General features: G+C 45.2%; 1 protein-coding gene across 1 annotated transcript in view; it reads right to left on the bottom strand.

The window, feature by feature from the left end:
• The window catches only part of LOC109389672 (dipeptidyl aminopeptidase-like protein 6), a 624,125-nt gene that overhangs the window by 598,726 nt on the left and 471 nt on the right, over positions 1 to 24,928 (bottom strand). The window lies entirely within an intron of this gene.

Below are 24,928 nucleotides of genomic sequence, written 5' to 3'. Positions count from 1 at the left end.
TGTGTGTGTGTGTGTGTGTGTATGTCTGTGTGTGTGTGTGTGTGTGTGTGTGTGTGTGTGTGAGACCTCATGACTCTCTCATTATAGTACCTAAGTAGAAACTGGCTATCCAGCCTAGGGTGAGCCCCAATGATTTGCCATTGGAATCGGCAGACCCTCGGCCACACTGCTGTCCAAAACAAATAACAGAAACTTCCAGGCCAGATTAAAACGCTGAAGCTGCAAAACAACGAGATGACACCTTCGTGTGCTGGTCCCAGGGGACGCCCTTCAGAGCGCGGGGGCAGGTTGTGGCACGGAGGCTTCCCCTCTGCTCTAGACTTCCCAGGGAGACAGGCATGTGAGGGACTGATGCGTCCCTGCCTCAACTGCAGGTCCTAACGTGCAGTGCGGGGGGGTCCTGGGTGACCGCTTTGTGTCCTTTTCCAATCTAAGCTTCATTTCTATATAACCGAAGGGTCCAACCAGAATCACCGTCCCCACCCACTGAAATACGCTCAAGTAATATCCATTACAGCAACAGTCGTTCAACCAGCACCAGGTGTGGGCTGGGGGTGGCGTCTCAGGGGGTCTGTTCCCCACTCTCCTTCTCCTCCAAGCTCCCCAGAGTTGGAGGGTGCGGTAGCCGTCGGTGGGTCAGTGCCAGTGCTGACCAGAGGGTTCTGAAGTCCTGTAGGGAAGCCACTGGCATTTATTGATAGATTGCTGAGGATTCTGCTAACTATTCTGCAATACACAGGTCAACCCTACAAAACAAAATTGTCCCATATCCCTCATGAATTCCAAATACCACAGTCAACGAAACCTACTGTAGACAGTATCCTTGCCAATACTTCAGCACTGCTATGGGCTGAATGCTTGCGTCCCTCCAAAGTTCATATAGTGATACCCAGTCCCGATGTGATGGCATTTGGAGGCGGGGCCAAAGCTGGAGCCCGCCCCCCCTCCCGACGGGATTAGAGCCCTTATAAGAGACCCCAGAGAGTTCCCTCTTCCCTTGTGCTCTGTGGGGACACTGAGAGAAGACGGCCATCTAGGAACCAGGAAGGGGGCCCTCACCACACACCAAATCCACCAGCACCTTGACCATGGACTTCCCAGCATCCAGAACTGTGAGAAATAAATGTCTGTTGTTTATAAGCCACCCAGTCTGTGGAATTCTCGTTAGAGCAGCCTGAACAGACTATGATGAGTACATAATCATCTTGGGAAATGTTTTACATGAAGATTACATAAAAGTCCAAATACTTAAGAGAATATTATTGTGGAGAGGGATGCTTAAATGGATTAAAGATATTGTTTTCAGTAATGGAACAATTTATTCACTCCATACATCTCCTCGATGTATTATAAAATTTCCAATTTCATAGTTGGTAGAAAAATGCAACAGCAAAAGCTTTGCAAAAGCACCTAGACCCAGCTGTGATGATGGAATAGAGGAGGATTAAGAGTCTCTAGGAGACTTAAAAACAAATATAATTACATTTATGAAGTCACATGGAAGATAGGCATCTCACTGAATTTCATTCGTAAAGGTATTTTTAAAAAATATTTCATATGATTGGCAGATTACACATTTAAAACCTAGATAGCACAATGATAGATTTACCTATGAAAATTAGCTACTGAAACTATGTATCCCTTTTGTGGTTAGCTGTCATTTTTCCCATCCTACTCTGATAATATCTCCAGAGGTATACACACAAATTCTCTGCAGACACCTGTTCTATCTTTTTTTTTTCCAGTTGACCTTTGAAGAACATTGTCTATTGTCTCCAAGATCTTGCCAAGTTCTTGACAACTGAACACACACGTGGACTTTTAGTAGGATTTCCTAACAGTAAATATCTTGTCAATGATATTTGACAAGATATTTGACTAGTTCATCCCACGTCCTAACAAAGGCAATTGTGTTGACATTACACTTGTAAATAAGGCCCAGCTCCTCTCCGAAAAACACTTCCTCGCTACTTCCACTTCAACAGTTTATAATTTTCCAAGGTGTGTTATTGCCACTTCAAGTAAGGTTATTTTTTACTGTCTTATTAATGCAAATAATCATCCTTTACTACTTATCACAGCATTACTTCTTACTCCGCATCCACCTGTACCTGTATCTTGTTTTCATGCCCTCCTTCTAAAGAGGAGCTTCTGATGGTCTCATGTCCCTTAAATCCAACATGATTCATCATAGGTGGGAATAAACATCTGACTACCTCATTATGTATCAGGGTGCGGCTGTCCCAAATCATTCTTAGAGATTATATGTTCATATCCTTTCGTCTGCCTATCACATTGGACATAGATGATTATATTGGTTTTGAAAGTTATGTATGTAGATCGCTTTATGATCTGTGAATTTTATTTCAGGATAATAAAGCAGACGTTACAAAGTATTTCCTTATTAGATAGAATGAATCTAAGACACCAAGGGTTGTTAGACACAACGTTATGTGAAGACATTCACAAAAGCACTGCAACTAAACGATGACATGATGCCTTCATGTTGCTTGTGATTTCTGAGTGTCATCTTCCGCACCATCTAGTATGAGTGATGCAGCGTTTCTTAAAATGTTGCTCCACTCTCAACACTTACCTCTTCTTCTGGCCACCACTAATGACACTGGTGCTTTCTGGGTCTTACCCAGCATGCCAACTGAAGATTTTCAGGTAATACACAGGAAAGCATTTTCAAGCTGAATGGAACCCAACGCGAGTAGCTCCAGCACTCAAGTGATGGAGCAGGAACCCCCCTGACCAGACACGCACACCCACGGCCAGCGGCAACACTGGACCTGATAAGCTTCGGAACCACCAGCTAATGAATTCTTCTCATCAGGCTCCTTTTCCACGGAAACTTTTGCACTTATAGTTTAGTCCAGAAGTCTACAGACCACTGTGATGTTCCTAATTTTGAACAGGTCGGTGAATTGGCAGCTACCGATGACAGTTCACTAAATGCTACAAAAACCAGTGGATCCATGCTTCCAAAGAACTGAAAAGAATTCTAAAGGCGAGTCAAAAGAATTCTCCTAGGGGCTTTTTCTGGAAACCTGCTGGGTGGGTTCCAAAATGTAAGCAAGAAAAAAAAAATTCACACAGACCATCCCCATGAGCTGTAATGTAGTAAGACAGCCTTTGGGGTTTTCAAACTTATTATCTATAGAATAGATACTATTCTCCAAGTCTTGCCATAAAGCAAATCTGATGGACATGAGTTGGCCACGTGAAGCTAGCCAGCCTGGGGAAGATCAATACTGATCCACGAATATGTGAAAAATATTTTTCTTCCTCCCCTGCTCTAGCACCCAGCGTTTATACTGAAGGTTTCCATAATGGACACCTTTCAATTCAGATCATCATTACAGAAAATTAGACAAAATAAGCACATAGGCAAACAAAAAGTGTAAATCACCCTTAAACTCGATTGCTAAATATAACCCCAGTAAACAATGTTTTCTAATGAAAATTTTTCTGCACTAATGTATAATTTTAAAACAAAAATGGAATGCTTTTCTCACCTATGTTGTGTGTGTGAAGAACACGATCTCTGGGAAATGGCTGCGTAGGTTTGAATAGTATGTTGCTGCTTTTCTCCTGTCATAATGAACATCTCTTTCCAAACATGTTTGTATATTTATCCAAACATATCCAAGACATGTTTTTAGAAGGAGAAAGCTTTGTCCCTCCCAGAGGCTATTCCAAAGTACAGTAAAACCTTGGATTGCGAGTAACGTGGTTTGTGAGTGTTCCACAAGACAAGCAAACATTTCTAATACATTTTAACTTGGTAAATGAGCGATGTCTTGCAATGCGAGTAGTTTGTTTCTGGAATGAATTATGCTCACAAACCAAGGTATTACTGTAGTGCCAAATTCATTTCTAGAGGGTTTGCACACATTTTTACTTCCACGAACAGTGGCAAGACTTCTTTTCTTTTGCTGAAGAGGACATCGGTATGGATTAAAAAGAATGATCTGCCCAAGCTGATGGACCAAAATAGTAGTCTCATTCTAATTTGTATCTATATCGATATCGCTATATCTATATCTATCTATTTATCTATCTAGATCTAGATATATCTAGATAGATATAGATGTAGATATACATATACATATGTACATATATACGTGTATATATACCTTAATTACTAGGTATGTGGGTATTTTCGTAGTGTTTTTGTTATTTGAAATGTTATTTTGTGACTTAGTTGACATTATTTACATATTTTCACTGTGTTCCTATTTCCATTGATGTGTAATTGCTCACTTACATAGATTATCACTGTTAACCAGTCATATACTATTAATACTACTGAAGGAAGTGTTAATATAAAAAGACTGAAGTATCCATTTTGCAAGAGAGAAGTACAAATAATAAACATCTAACAAGAACACTCGAGAGAACCAACTGAACCCCTGTTAGCCACCGTCTACGTCAGCTCAGTCCGTGGCCGGTCACAAAACAGACATACGAAAGTCAGTGTTGTCTGAGCAAAAGCATTCAGTAAGAATAAGAAATGGATACAAGTTTACACTAGAAATAACACTATTTACATACTTAATCCTACCTATTTGCTGTTTACTCCTACGTGAATAAAACAATCAAGTTTAGCAAAGGTAGAAAAAACACTTTTAAAATTGAATACATACAGCACCCCTTCTTTAGTGGGAGAACTCAAACATTAGAAATGCATTAGAGTTGTAGACTGATTTGCAGGGCACTACCACCATGACATTAAAAATGACACTTTTTCAAAAAAAAGGAATGGATCATAGTAAACTTGGAGGAAAAAAATGAAAAAATAGGAAGACACCTGGTAAATAACTGAAAAGATTAATCAATGGAATAGATGGGAAATAGGGAATGAGAATGTCCCTACAAAATACTAAACTTGTATATAATTAATTCCATCAACATATATATGTATATATATATATATATATATATATATATATATATATATATATATATATATATATATATATATATATATTGAATCCCACGTGCCAGGTCCTGTCCTAGGCAGTTGGGATGGATCGATGAACAGAACGAACAGCACGGCCCTCACGGGGTTTCCAGTCCAGCAAGTGACCGAACCTGTGCTAATCATGCTATTACAGAAGGGATGGAGAAAGGGAGCTGAGCGCAAGGTCAGAAACAGACAGACCCAAACCGACGGAGTCGACTTCCTGATGACCCCGGCTAACCTGCGCTTTCCTCTCCTACCCTCCTGAGGATCTAAGCTCTCTGCAACTCCCAGCCATGCATTTCCCACTAATTAAAAAAATAAAAACCAAATAAAAAACAGGAGCAACAATGGTGACAAGCAAACCCCTTAAAGCCTACTTGTGGCTGCTACGGATTTATTATTTGGTTTCTGGATTACCTGCGAATAGCAGGTAGTTCTAACTTCATTGTTACCCCGATACCCTGAGGATTAGCTGTATGCTCCAAAAAATAATATCTTTCAGGCTGCTGATTTAGTCTTCGATTTGGTCTGATAGTTTAAGGTTGGACTTAGCATTATCGTATTCAAGCCTAGTAAATATGAATAAAATTTGTATCTATGTCCTACCATTCGCCACTTGCCCCGTTCCCTATAAAATTCAGCATTTCTGGAAAAAAAAACAAAAAAAACAACAACGGACATTTTTGCGTGGCCTATTAATAATGGACCACTATAGCGTCTCAGGCTTCATAAGCATTCGGACCCCAATGTTCCATCAGTTACTGCTGGTGACATTCATGAGTTTTTACAGCCATTTAACTCTGCGGGTGTTAAAATTTTTAAATGCGAGTCATAAGGCATCTCTTCACCTGGAATTAAGTCATTTTTATTACACTGTGTCATCCAAAGCTAATTCTCTTCAAAAACAAGAAGAACTAAAACATTCAGGATCCTCAAATATCTCCCTTTTAAACCATTTGATTCCTCCCAATGACATAAAAGGCGACAGGCGGAGTGCTGGCTAAATGTTAATGAACAAGGGAGAATCAATTCTGGGAATTAAAAAATAACACATCCTTTTATCATTTTTAGCATCGTGTACGTAATTCCAAATTCCGAGTCGCCCTCTTCTACTATTAAATCTATGCTAAATACAGAGAACGCGTATTTTGGCTTCCAGATTGATGAATTAAGAATTGCAGAACAGGCTCGAGCACACGAGGGTAACATTCTTTGAAAAGTGCTGATTATACATTTATTATGTTTGCGGATGCACTCTGGTTATAAATGCGACAGCAGCTGTACAGAGGGAACTGGAGAAACCATTTAATTTACTTACGGAACACTCATTGTATCGTCTTACATTGATTTAAACTTCAAGGGGAATGACAAAGTAACATTAATAAGATAGCTGCAGTGTTCCAGGCATGGCGCCACGTGTCTACACATACACTACAGGCTCTTTGCCCTAAAAAATGTGATTGTGAGACTCTTCCATGTTGCTGCCGGTAGCTGCGCTGCCTTCTTTTACATTATTTCATAGTATTCCAGTGTGTAAACAATGCCGCAATGCATTCACCCCGCTGTTTCCAATTTGAGACTCTCGTGACAGTGTTGCTATGAATACTCCTGGACATGGTTTTGATACACATGTTCGCAGTGCGGAGTGAATTACTGGGTGGTACAATCACGCTCAGCTTCAGCAAACAACGGCAGTTTTCAAAACTAGCTGATATGCCTTCCTGTCATCAGAACGTCAAGTTCCCATTGGTATTCTAACTTTTTAACAGGGCTTGGGGAGTAAAAGGGGATAAACATACAGTGTCAACTTCCATATCTTTTCATGCAATAGAGATGCTATGACTTGCCCCAAATTACAGTTTAAAATGTAGTGGAAAACTAAGCTTTGGAGTCAGAGACCCTTGAATATGTTAAACTCTGCCTCGCTTTGTGCTCAGCAAACATGGTGTGTAAAATGCTACACTTCACACTGGCTCCACGGAAGGTGCCGTGGGTTTCCCAGCTTCTTCAGTGAAGTTTGGCCAGTAAAGTACAGCTAGGAAGATGGACCTACGTGTCACCTGAAGGCGACATGCCACATTTCAGCGCGTTCTGCAGAGCAGCGCACCAGTGGGGTGTCTGTGCAGTGAGGATGTGGTGTTGAAGGAGCCAGGCTACGGGGAGGCCAGCTGTCTCCTCCACTTGTTATTTCTGTCTTCTGTGTCTCGGGACCTTGACCTGACCATGGGGGACGATGGAGCAAGGTGAGGCCCTAGACTGGGTAGAGAAGCGCATGTGGCCAGAGATGGCGCTGCCTCCACTCACACTGCTAATGGCACCTGGAAACAGCCCGCCCTCAGGAAAGCAGGACAGCGTGCTGGACAGACGGAGCAGCCCTTCCCTTTCCTGAGCCATCTTTCTTTCCCAGCCTCTCGGAACCACGCCCTCCGGCACCCTGGTACTTAACAGGCCCCTGGATGATGACATCATTTGAACTCCTTGTGCTGCAAGTTACAGTAAACCCAACTTACAGGGCCTCGACCCAAGGGGACTCGGAGCTCACCCACTACTGAAATCGCACGCCTCCGCTGCACTGCATCACGTTTTGTTCAAGGCTGTTGCTTTATTTCTGTGATGCTCTGCGTTCTGCCTGCCTCTGGTTGGCAGCTTAATCGTCCCAGGGCCTGGCTAGTTTCTTTAGCAAAATGAATTCTAGGCTCCCCACGTGCCCACCACCATATACAAAGGAGAGAGAGCAGCTGTGTCGCAGATTCCCAGAAAAAGTCCCGCCATCGGAGATCTCTGGGATATGTCTACGGTGGCCTGGGGACTGTCACGGGCTAATCGGTTAGACACAAGTTCCTGGAACTGGTCACTTTGGGGCGATTCAGAGGAGATTTTATTCCAATTGATGTAGATGAATCATGATCTACCCCCCAAAAAGGGGGTTGGGACTAAGCCCTCCCAACTAGCACAGTGCCCATGGAGGAGACAGGGGACATGGGTATTGGGGGGGAAGCTACAGCGTCCACCACAAGGATCCCGACTGTCCCTTTTAGGCTGAATTGTCAATATTAAATGTAAGATGTGTTTGAATAGGTACCTGTGTCTACTTCTCTGGGGAGGGGAGCCTACAGCTTTTCTTCAGATTATTATAGTAGTTTGTGACTCTAAAATAGTTAATAATTACTGCTTTATGACCTGATTGCATGTCTTGATATAAGAAAAACCCATTCATAACATCTCATCAATTAGGCTAACATTCAAATATCCTTAAGATGCCTGAGTTAAAGTCATTTTCAACAAATGTCACGTATTTCTTTGTAGAGGAATGCCACAGGGGGCCCTGAGGCAGATCCTGGGGAGGCTAACCTAAAACCACATATGCACCCCTTCACGTGTCCGCTCCCCGCCCCCCATCATTTCCAATCTGCAGGCATCTCAGATACACAAAGCATGAGTCTTTTTTGGGGACAGAAGAGTGTGGGGGAGCAAACCAACCTCTGTCTCCCTGAGATCCCAGGAAAGAGCAGGAGAGCTTTCACGGGGGCAGACGAGGCTCCAAGGCCAGACTTTTCTAAAATGGACTGAATTGAGAAGAGGGGACTTGAGGAGAGGGGGCAGTTTTGTCAGCAGCCTGGTCCTAGAGCTGTCACGTGGCTCATTGCTGGGTCGGCCCAGCTAAACAGCACATGAGGGCAGCTCTCCCCAAAACCTCTTCCAGGGAGAGTCTCTCACTGCCTGCATCTGCCTCCTCTCTGTCTGAGCCACGTCCCCGGAAGCCCTGGGGGACTTTGATACAGGGTTAACGAGGGATCCGGCAAGTGCTGGGCTATCCCTCATCTTGGACTGAAACTTCAGGAATCAAACGCACTGATGGTCAACCCAGAGCCAGTGGAAGACTTGAGTCTGCACAGGCAGATGAGCGATGGACCCAGGAGTAATCACAGTGCTCCATTATTCTGACTGGCACAGATCATCCATTAACCGGCACTAAAAACACTCTCTTCTAAAACAATTCAGAGAATAATAGGCCCAAGTCTAAAAAATGGTCCCAGCCTCATCAATGTCTCCCTCCCAAATGTTTCAAGAAAGAACGGTAATAAATACGTCAGGGAAATTTATCACAGCAATCACTTTTCATTCGTTTCTTCTTTATTCCTCCCCAAGCAGTTGGAATTACACAGATCTCCTTTTCTCCAAATCCAAGGTTACGGGAAGACATCAGGTTATGATCCACCCCATGAGGAAAAGACCTCTGTGGACAGCCCACACCTTTGCATCAAAATCCAAATGCAAACCTATGGGACCAGTAGGTACAACTAGTCGACCTAAACATCGCATTCTGGCCACCGCACCGTAAGCTCTGGACTCACTCCCAGTCCAGATCCTGTCTTTATCCTTCTTATCAGCAGCCAGGGAGGAAGCCATTCCTTATTTGCCTACCCCCCCCCCTTCCTCACAGGGTTATTCACTCCTATTTGTCCCAAGGTCACTCCCCTCCTGCCATCATTTTGCCTATTCAAGCTCAGCCCAAGTGTATTCCTCAGAACCCAGGGTCTAAGGGGTGTCAACAGCTCTGCAATAAATACTTGTTTAATAACTAAACACCTATTATGTGCTGTGAGTTGTATTTGTACAACTGATCTCATGAAGCTGATATCAAAGGGCTCTTGGAAAATTAAAAAGTACTCCCAGCTAAGCAATTTGGGGAAACACTGAAATTTTTTTGTTTATTACAAAGAGATTGAATGAGAAATGGAACACATTATGCAGACAGCATATGAAAGTTAAAACAGTAACGATACAGTCTTCAGATATTGCTGGTCCCTGGGAGTTTGTTTAACGTCAAGTATTAAGAAAAGCTTGGAGAACCTAGGGAGCTCCTTGGGTGTCAAAATAATGGTCACTTTTTTTATTTAAAAATGGACCAACTGGATCAAAAGATGCAGAATTTCAACAATTGAAATGTAGGAAAAAGAGCCAAATGGACATTTTAGAACTGAAAACACATTGTCTAAAGTTAAGAACTCGTTTGTTTTTTGTTTTGTTTTGTTTTGTTTTGTTTTTAAAGAGTTCAGCAGTCAGGACATTCTCCAACTCTTTATTGGGCTCCCATGCACTGTTAACTTCAAGAAGATTACCCATTCCACAAACTTACATAATCGTGGCACCGTTTCGTCATTCGGAGGGGCTGTTTCACGGGAGCACGCTTGCAAGAACGCACTTCGAGCAACACTAGTTTTGGGATTTGCAAGACGCTCACTTCCTTCGATTCACTGCTTTCCTTCTCTGCACCTGCATTCTCAGTTGCCATGAATGCCTTTCCGTTTGCACTTTTTCTTTCGTTACAACCAGCCTCACCCTTTTCTTCGTACACTCTTATCTGTAATCCTTAAGCGCCTGTTTTTTAAATTCTCCATTTAGAAATAGTTTAAGACTCCCCCCCCCCAAAAAAAAAGCTGCAGGTCTAGGAGAAAATTCCTGAACACCCTTCCTGCACCTTGCCTGAGGCTTCCATCTTATCAACGATAGTGCAAGTAGCCAAGTTCAGAAACTTACGTCGCTCCAACACTCTTAACTAGAGAACATGTTTGGATGCCCAGCTTTTCCACAAAGGTGCTTTCCTGTTCCAGGATCCAATCCCAGATCCCATATAATTATCATTCGTGAGATAAGAGCCTCGTTCATGAGATGTGACCCTCCCCCTGCCCCCATCAGCAGCCCCAGGCACTTCATACTCTCCCACCAGCCCACGCTTGGCCTCCACCCATTTACCAATCTATTCCAGCTGAATTCTTCCTACCCACATCTGACCATGAATCGAGTAAGCTAGTGTTCACATCCAACTTGCCTGCAGTCTCCTAGCTCTCCTAGAGTCAGGTTAGTTGGTTGACTTCGTCTCTCCCATGGGTTAAAAAAAAAAATAGCCATGAACATGCATGTTGACCGCCATTTTCCTTGTTGTTAGGGTGGGTGTGACACTTGCCAGCTCATAACATCCCTGAGCAGAAACTGGAAAGTCATCTCACAGTGTAAATTAATGCCCACAAGCTGATGACTCCCACGTCTAAATCTCCTAACGTGTCTTTCCAGGGCGAGAGACCCGTGTGTAGACGTGGCCATGTCAGTGGTGTGACCACACTCGCCTCCAAGCTGCTCCCCCGGCACCGTCCCCATCTCAGCGAACGACACCATCGTGTACCCCGGTCATGCCAGAATATTGATCGAGTCTCACCAGAACTCCATTTCACAATACCAGAAGTCCTGACCATGAACACAAGAAGAGATAAATAAACAGGAACAATAGGCATGGAGAAAAAGGGGTATAGCTGTCATTATTTGCGGACAGTATGACCAAATACACAGAATCTGCAAAAACTAATTATTGGAACTAATGAGAGAGCTGTGAGGTTAATGGACCCAAGATCGATTTGTGAAAAGAAACGATCTTTCAGCAAATAAATCAGAGCCATAGTTTCTCGTAGGACACTGCTAGTGTACAATACTGTTCCTCTGATGTAGAAGGACTTTATTCACTCCATGGCCAATTCAACAAATGACCAAACCGCTAAATGACCATTTTGATTCATTGGCTTCTTTTCCACCATTTTACAACCCAGTGTGGAGTGAGAATGAAGCAGTTCGATTCAGAATCGAGGTCTGAAGCCCAGATCTGACTCTTCATGGACATTTGACCTCATGCACTTTACTTAATATCTCTAAAGGCTCTTTACAAGAGAACCTTGTAGGACCCGTGAGGGCGGGCCCCACGAAACACAATCTGCATAGCACCCCATCTTTTAGTCAATGGGTAAACCTTCTCCCTTTTCTCTCCTAATGACTTCCAAGGAACGCTGTCTCCTTTGCCAGGTTGCTGAACTTTACCAAACAAAGTTTTAAAAAAAAAAAAGCCCGTTCCACAGTACGTGTAAGATATTTACTTCAAACCATATGTTCGCTGCTGTCTAGATATAGTTTTATTGGTACTGTATTAACTTCCTTGTTTATTTCCCATAACACCACACCCAGATTGAAATATTTTTTCTCCTGCAACCCTAATTTTATTAGTGAGTTTTTTTAACTTTTAAGCCTTCCACTTCCGATTCTGAAATACATTTAGATGATGTTAAAAGAGTCATGTTGGCCTCCATTTTCTGTCACCCCCACATTCTTCACCATTGAGGGGCTGCCCTCACATACCCAGCTACATGCCTGTTCTGGGTCCCCGGTTTACAAGAAATGGAGATATATGGAGCCATCTAAGAGGCAGTGGTGCCAAGGGAACCTCAATATGGAGTGATGTAAATTTAAACGCTGGTCTTACTGATGATATGTGACCAGAATAAGATTTCAAATTTTCCCATAAAATCTAATACATATATTTAGAAGTTGTCTCTCTTTTTTGAAAGTTGGGTAAGAAATAGGTTTTACCCGCGAATGTTCTATCTTCAAAGTTGCATTTAGTGAAACAATTTACTCAATCTACCCCTTAAAATAAGAGCTATGAGTGAACAGGTTGAAGGAACATGGGCGTTTTTCTGCTCTACTTAATAAAGGAAGCCGTCCGCCTCCCTGCATCACTAGGATGTAGCAATAGGAGTTTCTGGACCTTGCAAGCTTTTCACCACTCCCCCTCCTCTCTTCTAGCTAGAAAATGTCACAGCGACCCGTCCTTGTTTGTGATAACACCTCGTTTATAGACAATGACTAGGTCATTTTGCCTTTTCCATCCATCTTTCTCTTGACCCTCCTCGCCTTTTGGCTCCACAGCCTCGTGGACTTTACAAAGTGACAGCTCACAGCGAGGGCAGTGGCTGTGCAAACGAAGTGGATTCTGATGGGGACAGAGTCAGAACGGATACTTTAGGAGGTGAGGCCAGCGGAGCTCTGGGGGAAGGCGAGGTGGTGTGGGGAATGTCCTAGTGACCTGTCGCTTCAGGAGAGGAGGTCCCAGGGCTGCAGAATGACTGCAAGGTGTGAGCGAGGAAATACAGGTTTCCTTGGACTGTTTCCTCATATACCTGTATTGTTATATTTATAATGATAATAAGGTGGACAACCCTCTCACTCTACTGATCCTATTGGATTGTGGAAGGGTTGCCTCCATCAGCCCCAGTCAAAGTCAGCACACATGAATATTATGGAGTTTACTATTTTCACGTTAAGTCAACATCATTCACCAGTGGCGATCTACTGAAGGGGCTTAAACAAACGTCATGCATTCCCACCGTCTGGACCCACCCTCACATCCCCACTGCCCAGGCTCTCCTGTATCACCATCATTCACGAATATTTGTTGAGTGCGTACTGCAGGCGAGGTTATGTTATAGCTTCTGCTCCCGGAATAAAACCAGAGATAAACATACAGAATGAGATCCCAAGGTTTTTAAAAAATAATACAGCTGAGTAGATAAGCATAAAATATATTTATAACTATGAGAGCAGTATTTGCTAGGCCCCTGGGGACCACCTACCACAACAGACGGCTTCATAAACGTGGCTAAACCCTGGAGATGTTGGCTGCTTGGTGATGGCCGCAGAGCCAGTCGGCAGTCTAGCTGACAAGGAGAACCCCTCTCTCTTTCTTCCTATTTCAACCTTCCTTTCCAAAGGAGTGGCACCAACATTTCCCATCCCAGGTCAAAGAAACGAGAGACCGTTATGAGCAAATGACGGCTAAGACCATTTCCCCCAAATGGAAGGCTGCCAGGGATCTGTCCCAATTCTGGCATAAAATGTATTAGGTATTATGCTGTGTCTTACTCAGCAAAAGCAACAGAGCCCTGGTACTTGAGGTGTGCCCTGGAGACCAGCGTCATTAGCATCATCAGGGGCCTTTAAGGAACGCAGGCTCTTGGGCTCCACCCCCAATGGCTCAATCAGAATCTGCGTTTTAACAAGAGCTGCTGGGTGACTAGTGTGTCCATGATGGTTTGAGAAGCGCTACCACAGGGAGTGTAGTCTGGAGGGCGGAGAAGTCCCCCGAGGGCTCCCTCTCTCCTTGTGTGCACATGGGCACGGAAGCAACCGCAGTTCCTGAAGTGTAGAGAAAACGAGATTTGCCACTTTGGTGAGGCCACCTGTGTCCTTAGGTTAAACACGGTCTCAGCCAAAATGCCATGTCCTCCACTGCCCAGCTGAGACCCCAACCTCCCGTGGTCCTTTTCAAACCACAGGAACCAACACACATGCTGAGCTCAGGTGGCACTTGGCACATATCAGCAATTGCCCGATATTCGTAGAGACACAAGATAACCATAAGCACAAGTAGAAAGATAACCAAGTTTAACAGTCCCTTCCTACTTTGGTTTCAACCGAGGCATCAAAAGTTAAGAACCGTAAACATGGTTGCCAAGTATCGGTCCAGCCTAAAGGAGTCTGTTAACTATTCATAAAGCAGATGACAAAGGGCTTTGACATTGCACGCCATACATCAGCCAGCATCCACCTGAGCGGAGCCTCCGATGCAGACAGTTGGCAGAATTCTCTGGCGTCTCCATCTTAGGGGGGCAGAAGGGAGGGCTGTGCAGCCAGGTGAGGAAAAGGGAAGTGGTAGTTTGCCTCTCAGCACAAGGTGGGGTGAGGGGTCCCAGAAGGCTTCAGAGAGCCTCAGGTGGGCACTTTTGGGCACAAGTGCCTTGGGGGCACAGCAGTGGCACCTAGACCCCACCTGGAAAAGGTTAAAATCATCCAGCTGAAACCAGGGAGCCTCTCAGGCAGCCGGACATGAGAGAGGGGGGCTGTACCGTGATGCTGCATCAGTGATGGTGAGGGTGGCACAGCCGGGCATTGCTGCTGAGCCAGAAATGGACCCTAGGAGAGGAGGAAGCCCGGGGCCAATGAGGAAGGACCCTCACCCAGCAGAGCCAAGTAACTAGCACAGGGTGACCACAGGACATTTGCTCCTGTCCGAAACGTCCATGGAGACATGTGGTCACACCAAAAGGTCCTTGATATTTGGTCAGATCTGCTTCTGTCTGAAACATCTATGGAGACATGTGGCCCACGCCAAAAGGACCAAACATGCTCACAGATGTTGCCAAAGGGACCAGATATCAATGGCCTTTTGCTTTGGACCGAGCGTCTTAGCGGACGTCGTGGACAGGACCCAATGTCCGCTAATCCCAGGGAGACCCATCACCACATTACAGCTGCACCCACCATGTTACATACACTCCAACTGTCCCCCATTTCTTCTCTGCCTGAACCCAATCTCAGAGACGTGAGGAAGAACTAGAGAGTGAGGGGAGGAGCCGGAGAACGTGGCGGAGGAAGAGGAAGCGAGAACAGCCCCCGTCCCCTCCCCACTGCAGGCTCCCAGGCCCAGAGCCCACTCACCCTGGATGCAGCAAGGAGAAGCCTGGCTTTCAACGGATTTGGGGTGACCCTCCAATGTTACGTTAGACTGGACTGGGCATTTTAACTTCTGAAATCACACCATTTCTAAGTCAAAACGATCAGAAAAGGCTACAATTTCTTCACAAATCTGGGTACAAACAGCAGCAGTGAAAGCTTGGTTGTGAAGGCCGAGTTTGCAGAAAAAGTAAGCTTGTTGGCGACCGTCCCGTGAGTCTAAGGAATTCAGTGTGACCCTGGCAAATTCATGGGCGAGGGAGGGAGGTCACGTCTCACGCCCACGGAAGCCTCCAGGGGCTTCACACATTACACGTCATTTTTGTCAGAGCTCGCTGAAGCGCAAAGAAGGTAGAAACCCATTACAAGCAGCTCAAATGAAGCAACCAACTAATGTATTATGGATCTAATCCACATTTTCTGGGCCCTCCAGTCTGGACTCTTGTCACATCTCCACCTTAAACCTGTATTCAGTGTTACATCAAACTATCCAATTCCAAAGTCCCTTCAAACCCAGGTCTGGCCGCATGACACATTAGCAAACCCAGAAGGATTTTATTGACACTTCTCTGAAAAGCGAGATGCAATAAACCTTTCTATTCTATTCCCCAAAGTACATCTCCTGGCTGCTGGCAACATCATTTTTTTTTTTTGGTCTGTTCCCTTTAATCTCCTGCCACAAAGCCTCATACACACCCTTTATTTTTCTGATAAATCAGCTCTAGCAAGCTCTGTCCAATAATCACCTGGAAAGTAGCCGCCACCTCCACGGCTGCTTAGAAAAGCAAGCCAGCGACATTTTTCCCCCCCTCACTGTGCCTCTTGGGATACAAAGTAAGAACGCAAAGAAGCTAATCAAAATGTCCGTTCAACACAAACAGTTGTATTTGGTGGTAATGGGGAATGGGAGAGAAAATAGGCAATCCTGCTGGTAATGGAAGCGTTTTCTTTTCTATCAGTTTTACATAATGGTCGGTACCTCTCAGAATCCTGAAAGGAAATAAAGGGAAAGAGATAAATAAAGTGTAAGTAGCAAGTCAGAGGGCGAGGCCACGTTCCCCCTGTTTCAGGGGCCCCATAATTCACTGTCTCTGCTGCCCCGGGCTTTGCTTTCCTCTCAGCAGCCATCCTTAGCTGGACACGACCACACGTGGAAGTCAGAGCCTGTGTGCCCTCTGTTCTCAGGTGACCGTCTCTGTGTCTCTTAGTTCAAATTCCCAAAAGAGAGGGTCTGATGGGCTCAGCTCAACCTGTGGATTGATTCACCTGGGAGCAGGTGTTCAGCCCTGGTCTGATCAGCTGTATCTGGGAGTCCCGTGTCTCAGGTAGGAGGAGAGGCTGTGGGTGCAGAAGCGGCCCAGGAGGCCAGGACGAGCACGCACGTTACACAGGCGTCCAAGCGGCAGCTGCGGAATGAATGAAAAAATGCTGCACGGCCCCAAACACCGATACACTGTAGGAGAGGGCGATAAACATGGCTAATTTATTTTTATTGTTTCATACCCTGTCTCTCTTCATGATGTCTCAAACTTTTGTGCAGAGGAAGTCGCGCTGCAGGGTCCGTAGGCTGCCAGGAATTCGCATCTATTCTCAGCAGTCACAAATAACAACGGCCAGAAGCAAATACAGAAAATGTCCCAGAATAACTGTCCCCTAAAATCTATGGGTCCCTCGGTTGGCAAAGGTTACAGTTACCATTTGGGGGAGCAGACAGGTCTGTTACACTGAAGCGTTAGTCGGCAGCGTTTTCCTGGGACTGTAAGCAATGAGCCCCACCTCCTGGGAAGCCTCCCCAGCTAAACTCGTCCTGACCACTGTCCTCGGATTGCACCCCTATCCCTCGGCCTTACTGCTTTTTTCACACCCTGGGAACCTCATCCTCCTGTTTCCTTTGTCACCTGTGAACCCTCCAACTCACCAATAAAAGTAGCCGCTGCTGCTGCTTTTTTTTTTTTTTAAGAATAGGAAGCAAAGAGTCCAGTGCTTAGGAAATACATAAATAACACTCAGGATTGAGGAAATTAATAGATTGATGGGTGAACGCGTGCTGAATAAAAGATTCAGTACCCTTCACTGTTGACACATTTTCAGGTTGAAACCACTGTGTCGATTTTACTAGCTCTGTGCCCACGAGTGGTTTGTGCATCATCTCGTGACTCCATTTCCTCAGTGAACAAATAAAAGGAGAAATGCAAGCTTACCTGTCTACCTGAGCAGCTGTGGTGAAGACAAAATAAGACAGCATTTGTGAAAACGTGGGGAAAGGCACCTGACGTTTTGGATCCTCTCTTCATGTCATACAGAGCCCTTCCGTCCTCAGGCCACAGGTTCATGTCAGAGACACGGAGCAGTGTTTGTTTTTATACTAAAGTGTGAAGGATTCCCAATGGCTTAGGGATTACAGGAAGGCTATTTACTGTAGAATTGCCTCCGACCTCTCTGCCCAGGAATGCCTGGAAACTGGCGGCCACTTTGCCTACGGCTCTTTCTAGGGTTGGAATATCATCAGCGAGGAAGCGCCTGATGGGGCCCAGAAGCTCAGCTGATTTCCTCGGTTTCCAGGGAACGAAGAAAAAGGTGCAGAATGCTGCAGCCACTTCCCCGAGACACAGCAGCCGAAACAGGAGGCACAGCCCACTAATTCTGAGGCCCCGTCTATGATGCTTCCTCCTTCCTGCCATGCTGCCTCAGCGACTCACCCTCCACGTCAGGGCTTCCACGCCTGAACCTGCGCAGCTCAGGCAGTTTTAACAAAGGCCAGCACGCCTTGGTCTGTGGGAACCTACGAAACATATGGACTTGCTCTGTTGTGTCCACATGTTGCCAGATACGATTTTTTAATTATAATGTAATGTCTCCAGGTCTTGTGAGCTCTTAACATTGCGTTTGAAATTTTCATTAAAAATGGAAGACGCAGGTGATAGAAGACTATACACATGATATCTGTGTGGCATGGAGACAGAGCAAACCTCCGAAGGCCCTAAAAAGGTGGTGAGAGGATGAGTGAGGCGTCTGACAACTTCCCTCCGCTCTGCCAACTCGGCACAGATTTCTAGGCCCATAATCAACACTGAGCCCAGATTTGGGGGCTCTGAAGTTCCAAGCAGTCTATTTCCTTCAAAAGTTACAAGATGTGAGATCATTAAAATGCCGTGTTTGAGGTATGGCTTTTGACTTAAAAAAATAATAATAATAATTCCACAAGTTAAACCAGAAAAACAATTCATACTCCTTTACTGCCCTCTATTCCTGGAAATTTAACTTATGCATGAGCTTATATTCATTTTATGCATTTTACTGAGAAAGCAAGGACAATTAAAATTTTTTTAATCCATAAAATGTAAAACCAAAATAACATCAATAGATTTTCACTAATATTCTGGAAGCCGTTAAAGTAATTTACGTTTTATGCTTACATTAAACTTTCTAAAATTCTTCAGGATGATTTAGATTCTGGATGGTAAAATAAATTTATGTTTTTAAAAAAAATCTATATGAGTTCCCTTTCCTATTTCTTTCAGAAATTACCAACCAAACAAGTAAGCTTCCTGCTTCATATGAAGAGCTACCGTGGGCAGGACAAGCCATGAACCAGGTGTGCTCTTGCTAACATTACACGTTCGTGACGTGTGCTGCAGGCTGACCCGCTGACCGGCACGGTGTACACGTGTCTGGCAGATGTGGCCCTTGACTTGACCTCCAATGGAGAAGACAGACCAGGAAACCGCCATGTATAACAGGATGTGCCAAGAATTAGAGATCGGGAATGTGAGAGTCCTGGCTCTCTCGTTACCCAGTTGTTGGATCTCAGTTTTTACAAAATGAGGTTTAAACGTCACCTCTGATGCTAGAGCCTGTTTTGAAATACCACACATTAGGGATGGGGGTGCTATCTGATGGGGGAAACCAGGCACTACTCAGAAGATGAAAGGGGCCCACGGGTGGGGTCAGGATGCTGGGCATTTAGGAAGAGCTGTAAGCTCAGGGACAGTTAGGTACAGGAACCAGAGCAGGGGGAAAGGTCTGAAGTTCAACCCCAAAACCAAACGGGGGAGTGATGCCTGCAGCCAGCCAGGCCCTTTGATGGAAATCTCCTTCTCAGCTGCACCGGCTCCCAGCACAGGGCTGGGGCTGGGAAGCAGACATGTGAGGCAGGCAGAGCAAGGACAAGAACCAGGCAGGTCTGAGTCAGTGGCTGCTCGAATCCTCAGGGAGAGCTCCCACAGGAAAGGAGTGGGTGAGCAAGCCGTGCGCTGCAATCAAAGAGGGAAATCCTCTCACCCATGAAAAGGAGGGGGAGGCTGCTTAATTCCAAGGACGTGGAGACTGAGCAAACGTTTGTAAAGTGGATGAAATGCCTCAGGAGGGGAAGCCCTGCTGGTCCAAACAGGAGTGGGCAGTGAAGAGCGGGAAAGAGTCAGGGGGTATTCTTGGAGAGGGGAGAACATTAAAATGGCTTCTGCTTTTTATGAGAGGCCAAAAAAAATGGAACCAATGAGAGCTTTTAAGTTTAATGAGTTATAACTGATCAACCTCTCATTTTTAGAGAACATAACATATTGGGGGAATGAAAGAGGGAAGGAGAGGAAAAACTGATGGACCAGAAGGTGAAAGACACTGAGAATCAATGAGAGGCTCACCAAGTCCTGGTGGGGAAGACAGAAGATTAAAACAATATTGGGACAAGTGACAGCAGGTGGACCATTCTTTCCTTCATGGAGTCTCCAAGTGCAGAGACACATTCAGTTTTGAACTAAAGAGGTAGGAAAATAAAGTTAGAAGTAAGTCTAATGAGCTGTTATCATTGAAGCTTGATGCCTCTGATTCTAGGGTCACGGTAGGTGAAGCCTCCAAACTATTGATTCTACAGCCTGGGCATCCAATTGACTAATGAAGAAGATAGGTGGAGTTCCACTTCCAATAATGGCTGAGTGAAGCTCATGTCAAGCCAGCTATCACAGATATAACTATGTCTCTGTGCAAAACACAAAACAGACCATCCGAAGGCATTAGAGAACCACCCAAAGTGAGCAGGTTCTGGAGAGGATAGAGATTGTGCCAGCTGGCACAGCTGGGCAGTGAGAGTCATTCTACAATTAAGAAGATCAGTAGGCGAGCCTCGAATTCCGGACAGAATGCTGTCCAAAGCTCTGGCTGCCCAGTGAGCCAAGCAAGTCCTGGAAGATTCCAGGTCGCCTAATAAGGATGTAAGAACACAACTTATGTGCAAGTTGCCATACTGCTTAACTGCTCTCTAAAAATTAAAACAAACGAACTTCAGAGAAACACAACAGAATCCAGAGTCTCCACGCAACATTCATAGGATAAAATCCAAAATTACTCAACTTACAAGGAAATATGAAAATATGACCCATTCTCAAGAAAGAAGCACACTCAGCACAGATCAGTCTCGAGATCACCCAGATTCTAGAATTAGAGGACAAAGATTTTTTTTTTTACAGTGGCTGATAATACTGAGGCCCATTAATTAAAGAAAAGGTACTCGTAGTGAATGAAAAGCTAGCAAATCTAAGCAAGGAAAATGGAAACTATGAAACAAGGACAACATAGAAACTCTAAAATATAGCATGTGAAATAAACCACGGAATGTGACAGCAATGGACCGGAGAGGGCAGAGGTAAGAGGCATCCATTGCCTATGAAAATAGAGCAATAGAAATGACCGTATCTGAGGAAGAGAGAGAAAAACGTTTGGAAAGATGAACAGTCTCAGAGACCTGTGGGACAATATAAGGTGTGTAATATATGAATAACTGTCATCTCAACAGATTAAGAATAGAACAGAAAAAAATTTTTTTTTCAAGAGATAATGGTTGCAAAATTCTCAAATATGGCGTATTTAAAGACCCAAGATGACCTATGAACCCCCCTAGCAGGATAAAATATGAAGAAAATCAGGCCTGGGCATATAACACTCATATACGAAAAAAATCAAAGCTCAAGAGAAAGTAGACAGGAAAATGGCACATTACGTACGGGAACAATGAATCACATGACTTGCTCACAGCAAGAGGGGTAGATCTCCGCCCCTCCAGCCACAATCTTAACTTTGCATAGGGTTCAGCGTCTATCCTCTACAAGTGGTCTCAGTAACGCCCGTGTCTCTTAGGGTTGGGGCCTTGACAGCGCCCAGTGTGGGACGGTGGGCGGAGTCTGTGTTCCAAGAATAGCGGAGAGGTCCAGCCTGAGGAGGGGTCCAACCTGCAGTCAGGCCCCCTCAATGCCACCTCCAACAATTATAAAAATGCCTCACATCAAACAATCAAAATTTGAGCTTTAAATGTATTATACCTAGTTTACCAGTAAATAAAATACCATAACATCAAAATTTATTTTCCTCTAAATGTGTAGGAAACTCCAAGCTGACCCTGCCAACCTGAAGATACCCTGCCCAGTAGCTTCTAGGGGCCACTCTTTTTCTGTTTTAAAAAGCAAGGAAGGAAAGCGTTAAGTGCTGGTGATGGAGTATGTTAACAGCTACGGAAAAAGCTGAAGGGAACGCATTTAAAGAATAACAAATGAAAGAATAATTTGGGAATACAATTGAACGAATGCATACTGAGGTTTAAGCTGCCCATTCTGGAACACTGAGATATCAGAAACCAGCTCCTTTTACCATGAAAGATATTAGTATCTCTTAGAATATGAAGAAAAGCAATGCAAACATTTTGTGTAAATAATAAAACTACAGCTCTTCTTTTATAAAGGTTATACTGGATTTTGATAAACGCTTATATAACAGTATATAAGTTTTCAAAACCAAAATTGTAGTTGTTCATATGGTTTAGTGATAGTATCACAAAACATATTCACGGAGCACTGAAAACAACCCACAACACATCACAACTATGGAAAATTAAGTGGAAAACAGTGAAAATAAGGTCACTCTGTCTTCTAATGCTGAGTTAATCGCAGTTAACAGTGTGGTACATTTCCTTACTATCTTCTCTCTCCACATATATTTCTACACAATTAGTATCAGAAAGTGTGTATCATTTTGTATGTTTTAAAAAAAAAAGAAAAAGAAAAAAGAAAGACACTTAAGACATTTCCAGAAGGCATCATATCGGAGCCGGCAAGCGTCAGCAAGCCCCCACTGTGGAGGCCCTCGGTCCAGGTGGGGTGCTCGGTTGGTCTCCAGGAAGCCATCAACTGTTAGTCAGGCCGTGACTAACTGGAGAACAGGGCTAGTTGTTGACTAGTGCTTAATGGATACAGGTGACCAGGTGTGGCAGCAGACCAACACGGGGTAGGTATGGCTGCCTGACCCCACAGGGACAGTTTACTTCTAATCCCATGTGACTGTAACTCCAGACACTATTGTCTCAGGGGCAGTAGCGGTGGGGTGGGGTGGCCTCTGTGATCTGCACAGATGGTCGATTCCCCTCCACAGGCCAGAGAAGGAAAGCTACAATGAGCCCAGCGGTCAATCCCACATCTAAAGATGGCCAAACTCAAGTATTAAGTAGCCACCCTAAAAGCAAAAGAATAAATGTTTCCCAAGAAATCGCTGCACAAGAACAAATCATAATAATCTGCCCAACAGAAATTGTTCGTCATCAGCAAAGAAGCAGACAACACAAAAGTGGGCCCCGCTGAGACATTTTTCTGGGGGGCTGAGGCCTTTCCTTCCAAGTGGCCTCCAAGACGAACTCTCAAACACCAAGATGGAAGCACACTTATTTCAAACTTCTAATGAAATAAACTGGTCTTACTGAGCTTAGTATTTTATGAAAAAACACTGTAGCCTAAGTCTCATGTGGTCTGCCGGGTACTTTCCAATGCTGACTGCTAACCCCTGCTATGTCCCTGTCCCTGTCTCACCCCAGAACCCTCACTGACATCACATCTCCCCTTAACGCCATCTCACTGCAGAAACAGCCTTCAAGACAAACGACAAACTACGAACCCACAGACTTTGAAGGAGAAGTACAACTGAAATGTGTTCTTCTTGAAGGAAGGGGATTAGACTTTCTGTTTTTCCCTTCCAGCAGATGAAAAGTAATAATCTCACATCAGGCAACGGGGACCAGCAAAGGTTTGAAGGCCTGAGGGGTGGGCCTGACTAGAGCTGTGTCCTAGAGAGAGGGGGGCAATGTCTAAGTCTGTATTGGGGTGTCAGTCCTTGGAACTTACTAGGAGTTCACAGTGTGTGTTCAACGGATGATGGAGGATGGGTGCTGATTGGACTAACATGCCCATGGCCCCAGCATGTGTTGGCGCCTGCTGGTTGCCCAGGGAGCCCCCAAACAGGTGCCCCAGTACCTCCTAACCTGGTGCTGTGTTCTGACACTTCCCAGGAAGGTTTTACTGGGGTCAGTACCTGCAGTCCAATTCTGCCACGAAGCCACTTTAACCCTGGAACCAAAGGCACTTTTTGGAAAGAAATTACTGAATTTTCTGAAGTCCACAGATGTCTCCACTAAATACTCACTGGTGTGTGAGCCTTTATTACTTTTCATTTAGAATCTCATACTATCAGCTCGTATGTATTAAAAAGGCATTTCCTCTGGATATTAAATTAAGTAAATGTGAAAAGCGTAACTACTCGAATCATAGTTAATGAGAATGGAGATCAGAGATATGACTTGCGTAGTCAATTATTTCCCCCAAACCTGCCTGGAGTAAAACATGGGTGGATATCGTTCAGTTGAAATGAAGGTATTCGGCCCTAAACGCTTATCTCACGTAACTCAACTTGGCAGACCAAGCGTTCCTTCACCCACCAAGTGAATTCAGCATCATGACTGACTCCAATTCCACATATAATGCACCCCCCACAAATAGATAGTAATGGGAACCGTATTCTAACAACATGCTACTACACCCATACGCCTCTACATATAAAAACATATAAGGAAAAAACAAGTATAGCAAACACACGCTCAGACTAGAGCATCGATTCAGGCTGTGGATCAAGTCTCACATCCAAAGCACTTGCCTTTTCTCAGTGTTTTTTTTAATAACAGAAATACCCTAAAATACGTAAAAAATGCACTGATTCGTGTACTTCCGCAACCCCCGCCCACGTACCCCAGGTAAGGAACTGCCTTGCGAACCATCCACATGCTAAGGTGAGCCGCAGACAGGCGGGAAGGGGAAGGGGAGTCGGCCTCGGCCGGCCCGGCCGGGCTGCGCGCACGGGTCCCCACGGAGCCGGGGCCTCGCACGTGGGAGCAGACGGTCCCCAAGTCGTGGCCCTGCACACTCCGGGCTGCCGGGCGGCCCTGCCCGGCTCCCTCGGGCCTCTGCCCGCTCTCCGTCGCCCGGCCGTCGGCGAGTTCCTGGAAACCGGTCCAGGCCCCGTGGAGCCAGCGCGCAGAGCCCGCAGCGCGTCCCGAGCGCTCCCGCCCGAGGGACCCGTGGGCTCCCCGCGGACCCCGCTCCCTCCGCCGACCGCCGCCCCGAAAGTCTCCGGTGGCCGGGTCGCCCGAGCAGGGGCGGCGCAGAGACGGGTGTCGGCTTGGGGCGCACTGAGCCGCACCTCTCCTCAGACCCCGCGCCCCCTGGGCCGCCCGGACCCGGGGACCCCCGCGGAGGAACCTCGGGAGTCCCCCAACCACCGCGTGGCCGCTCGCCCCCACCCGCTCCCCGCGTCCCG

This window comes from Hipposideros armiger, unplaced genomic scaffold, assembly GCF_001890085.2.
Source record: "Hipposideros armiger isolate ML-2016 unplaced genomic scaffold, ASM189008v1 scaffold_239, whole genome shotgun sequence".
Taxonomy (NCBI): Eukaryota; Metazoa; Chordata; class Mammalia; order Chiroptera; family Hipposideridae; genus Hipposideros; species Hipposideros armiger.
This window is presented reverse-complemented; position numbering and strand designations above follow the sequence as displayed.